Here is a 6000-nt window from a genome sequence, read left to right on the forward strand (position 1 = left end):
GTGCCGTGCACCGCACGGCTTGATCTTGTGGGCTAGGCCACCTCAGATGGTGCGGCTGCTTCAAAGGCTCTCTTCTGATTCTTGGATGTAGCATAAATGTTGTTTTGATTGTCTTGAGTTAAGGCATCATTGACAAATTCATTAAAAGTGGTAGACTTGTTATTAGCAAGAGTCTTCATCAGCTTGGGACCAAGCCCCCGCTTGAAACTAGCAATTTTCTTTGCATGAGTGTCAACAAATTCCATGGCATATCTTGATAAGTTGTTGAAAGCTTGTAGATATTCAGTCAAGATCTTGGTACCCTAGGTCTGCTTCATGAACTCGGTATGTTTGATACTCATAAGACCTAGAGGAATATAGTGTCCTCAGAAAGTAGCCTTAAACTAGTTCCTGGTAATGTGAGCATTCTCAGGCAGGGTGGCTCAATGATGACTCCACCAAATGCCTGAAGGCCGTTGCAACTGGTGGGATGCATACTCAGTTTTCATTGGCTTAGTCAGCCTCAGCAACCAAAACTTTTGTTGAAGTGTGTTCAGCCATTCCTCTGCTTAGAGTGGCTCTTCAGCCTCCTTTAAAATATGCGGCTTGGTATCTAGGAACTCCTTGAAATCACTGTATTGGTTTGGCTCTGCACCCTGGCACTGATGCCTACCTTGGGCGACTTGCTATGCCATGGTGCGCAAAGCCTCACCCATAGCATGTTGCCCTTCAACGAGCATATCCATCAATTCTGCCGGAGTGGGTGGTGGCAGTGGTGGCAAATCTTCATTGTCATGACCATTCAAGCCACTACCCCCAGCACCATCATTCCCATTGTTCCCACCGGCTCCAGAACGGGTGCGAGGCATCTGCAGAATTGCAACAATAAGCAATTATTGATGATGTCGGAAAATTGGAGAAGAATTGTATAATTATGCCAAGCTGAATTTACTGGAGAGAATTTAAATTCATACAATAAAATATAGGCACAATAATTCATTTCCACAACCATACATCACCAATTATATTACTTAACGACATTCGCAATGCATTCCGTATATGCCAAATTGGTTGCCAACTCAACAGTCATTCATTAAAAGTGCAACCACAACATAGATTACATGCAAGGTTTCAAGAGTACATCAAAGGGTACATCATGAGATTGAACTAAATTACGAGTTCATTACATAAAGGATCGAAGAGAGAGCTAACACATCTAGCTAGATACTAAAGCTAAGCTACTCCTTGGGGTGGTCGCTGTCGATGTCGGACACACCATCACCGTGGTCATCCTCAAAAGGCTCGATCTCCTCATCTTCAGGATCGTCCTCGGCGTCCACCTCCATGCCATCGTCCTCGGCAATCAAAACATTAGGATCTTCTTCCACCGCTAGAGCATCTAGAGGAAGAATTGGGTTCACCATGTTATTGAAACGATGAACATCCAGCTAAAGCTCCTCAACCTAGCGCATAAGTTCATGCTCTTTGCGATCAAACTTCGTTGCCTGCCTAGCAGCCTGAAACATAGTCCGGATTCAGGAAGCCTCCCTAGACTCAGCAAGACAAATAGCCTCATCTCTCTCCACACGCATCCCCTGAACCTCTACTATGGCTACATCCCTCTCAGCAACAACATGGACAAACTACCCCCAATGAGCTTTCAAGGCTATCATATAATTACCTATCTCATTCTGAGCTGCTCTAACTACCCTTTGGTGCCTGTGCACATGTTCTTGCATCCTACGCTGTGTAGCTAGTGCTCTTTGGAGCTCTTGCATACAACTGATGTAGCTATCCTGGCGAGAGTAAAACATCTTCATAACAGCATACATGGCACTTGTGGCAGAATTACTACTTCCTCCTCATTCATCCTGGTGTCTTACCAAAGCATTACCGCCTAGTTGGGTCTAAGCGGTTTGAGATGTGTCCACCCGAGGAAAGGATCCGACAGGACCATTGATAAGCTCATCCCCAAACTCCTAACATATCTCACCGAGGACCTCAAAAGCTACAACTTGGGCACCGTCCCAAGGTGTCTGTCCATCTGACTCCACACTCTAGCCTTACCACTATGGGTGATCAGCACAAGTTGGGACAGTCACTCATACATCATACCACTGTTGTCCCTTAGTTACCACTTCACTCCAAGAGTAGTGGGTGGTTCAGCATACCCGACCGAGTGCAGTACCCTCCACAGTAGGGTGGGAGTTCCAAACAGTGCCAAAAAGGTGTCGCTTGCAATAGGGACTCCTGGGGCTACCATCTGTATCAAAATGGTATAACTCCTGTGAGACAACACGATCATCGAAAAGGGTTACATAACATAATCTGAAATTTATAAGGGGAGGAACAATGTAATGATATGAATGAATTGTTTATCATGGTGCATGCATGTTCCATACGTCCTCACAAACTTAGGAGAAATTAAATCCTTAACGATATACGCGGTGGCATACATATATTCTCTCAATATAATCATAACTAAACAAGCTAGACATTTCGTTGTTAGTGTACCTATAGAAGATTCATTTCAGCCCATCCCAATAGTTAAATGCACGTGAATGTAATCTGGGCTCTAGGTTGAATATATGTGAGCGGTAAAACTAAATACTTCCATATATATATATATATCCCAATATATATATATTTTTGTATCAAAGCTACCCGATGACAATTTATTATCCATAATTAAATACGCATCATACACACATGCAAGCATGCATATACAGCTGTATCAAAGCTAGCTCTCCCCTACCGCACGCTCACATCTTGCGGTCATTCCACTCATCAACTTACCTTCTTACCTAGGCATAGAGGCATTCAATCCATACATTACCACTCAAGTGAATGACATCCATACAATAGCATGCCGTATGGACAACAAAATTAAAAACCCATCCCATGTTATTACTTATATAGCCACCTAATAGTCCTTAACTGGGCATAAAGGAGATGACCACTGGCATACTTTATAATTTTAAAATTAAAACCTTTGTTTTAAATACACATATGACAAGTTTAATGTTGTACCATGCTTTGATGCCAGCTGTAACAGAACCATCCAATTTATAAGAGCACAAGTACAATAGAAATCACCGAAGCGATCAAACCGTCATACTTGAACCCATATAAACCTGGTAGTCTGATGAAATCATGAAGGATCTCAAACAAACCAACATACAAACCAAGATCGTACATGATTCAACACAACTAGTCACATGTTACAACAGTTTCACAAATAGTTCTCATACATCGGAGTTTCAACAAATTTATTACAACTCAAATTTGGAAGTAGCGGAAGCAACATAGTTTTGAAACAACATCAAGATAGTTCAATTGCATAGCCAGTTTAAGATCATCTCCAACAAAAGCACATAGAGGAGATGATATAGAATGACCATGCCCTTGGTCTTACTCTCCATCAACCATAGGAGTTATGCAATGCTTGTAGTAACCATGGTACATCATGTCATCTACAACAAATGGGAATAAACCCTGAGTACGAGAATGTACTCAGCTAGACTTACCCATCATAAACCAAAATAATAAGACACCAAGGAGTATGCATGGCTTTAAAGGTGGAGTTAGCTTGACAACATTTTGCATAAATGCTTTAGTAACATAGTTTGGAGATTTAGTACCTCTAGCATCAATTTGAATACCTATTCAATTAAGCATCTCTAGATTAGCATGTGTACTAGAGCAATCACTTGTTTAAGCTAACAAGCATTAGTAACCATATTCGGTATCAGAATCATTTGAGCATCATCATAACCATCAAGTTTCCATTAAGTTACTCTACGTTGCCGCTGCTCAGTCAAGTTCCCACTATCCGGGAGAGATGGCGATTCGAATCGATTTCTACCTAGCTAGGGAATTTATTGCTAACATAAACCGAGGCATACCCTACGAAGGTAGCCTCAGGTCACCTTTGGTACAATTCAAGAGTAACTCGTGGGTCCAATCAACACCGCACCCTCAGAGATTCTACTAATCTGCCAGGAAGATCGGGACTTGGTGCCGCCCTTGGACTTAAGCCATTGGCTCTCCGCACATCCTTACTTCCTCCAATGTGCTCACTTTCACTTATCGGGGCCCAACCTGAATTGAGCTAGTCAGCTTCATGGTCGTATCATTGGATTCGGCCAGCTAAGTGCTAGGCATGCGTTCAACATGACATGAGGACATACAACGAATCGGTCCTTAACCGACATAGACAGGGATAGATAGGCACCCAAGACCTTCATGCCTTGTTGCTTTTCTATCATGATCCTACCCGATCTCCTTTATTCATTGACACATGGTTATATTCCACACTAGCACATATAGCCAACAGTGATTAGTTATCAGCCTATATCATGTAGGTGATATGGAATCACTCGACTTCTACCGACTAAGCATGGCTAAGCATATATTTGATCCTAAACCTACATAGGATTCAAGATATATATATCTGAGCAAGGAAGATATATGCAGCAAGTGGTTCCAATCAACTCCTAGTACTAATGTATCAACATAAAATGACTCAAGTTGATAGTTTGAAAACAAAGGAGGCTTACAATGCTCTAGGGTTTGCCTTTCACAAAGGTTGAGGGCTGATGATCTGGGCACTCTAGCAACTGTTAACAATCGGGCTCACCTTCTCCTGGGAACTCCTGTTGCTGTAGTTCCTGATGCTCTTCCTAGGGATCGGCCTCGTACTCCAACATGGTGATTTCTTCCATCGCACCTATTGCATGCATATGCAAAAAGTGAGAATCATGAATGCATAAGAAGGGTCATGGATGACATGTCATGATAATGTGCATGGTTAAATGATGACTATCATATTAGGTCATTAGGATGATAACATGGTTAAATTCTTATTTACTGAGTAGGTGCATATCTCTTTTCTAGAAATTTTAAGAATCCACACTAAGTCCATTTCTGGACCACAACAGAATAGCTACAAGTTTAGATCATAACTGGAGTTGTACTCAACCAAATGCTATAATCCTAGACTTCTTCGAAAGCTTATAAAATTTCCTATAACTTTCATTTAATCACCAAAAGCTAATTCAACTACTATCCTAGCCAAAACAATTAAACTTCCTAGGTCTGTCCAAAAATTCCAGAGAGTAAGCATTTTGGAAGACCAACTTCTAACAGCTATAACTCTCAAACCATTTGGTCTGTTGCCTTGAAATTTTGACACAAGCTAGATAAAGAAATTCCCTACAACTTTGTTATTAACCATTTTTATAGCGGTTCCACAAGGATATAGATCCTTATCTCTATAATCAGAGACTTCAAGCAGCAAGCCAGCAAAGGACCCAGCAAATAGAGGTTCCACAAGGATATCACTATGGATCAGACTATAACACCCTTCACATGATTCCAAATCCATGGTATCAAGGCACACATGATTTCAATCCATAGATGGGTCAGCAAGTATAGAGAAATCCAAATTCAAATGCTGATGAGTTGCTGCTGAAGATGACCGAGATGATAAAGAATCAGTTTGGTCTGAAGCAAAAAGGGCTGACCTTCTCGTACAAATGCCCATATCTAGAATGGTAGGATTTGGTCACTCTTCCCACAAATTATAGGCTCCCAGAGTTCACTAAGTTCACTGGCCAAGACAATACAAGCATGATAGAACATGTCAGTCGGTATCTTACACAATTGGGTGATGCATCAGTTGAAGGAAGCCCATCGAGTTCGTCTCTTCTCCTTGTCCCAATCAGGGTCCAGCCTTCACATGGTTTTCATCATTGCCAGTCAATTCCATTGCCAATTGGGCTGACCTAGAGAAGAAGTTTCATACATTTTTTATACTTGGACTAGAGAAAAGAAGATAACCGATTTGACTAATTATAAGGCATAAGACTAATGAATCAGACACTGAGTTTCTTCAGAGGTTCTGAGAAACTAGGAACTTGTGCTTCTCATTAAACTTGGCTGATGATCAACTAGCTACTTTAGTTGTTCAAAGAATGCTGCCAATGTGGAAACAAAAGCTGCTGGGATAAGAATTTGATA

This window comes from Miscanthus floridulus, chromosome 12 (assembly GCF_019320115.1).
Source record: "Miscanthus floridulus cultivar M001 chromosome 12, ASM1932011v1, whole genome shotgun sequence".
NCBI classification, from domain to species: domain Eukaryota; kingdom Viridiplantae; phylum Streptophyta; class Magnoliopsida; order Poales; family Poaceae; genus Miscanthus; species Miscanthus floridulus.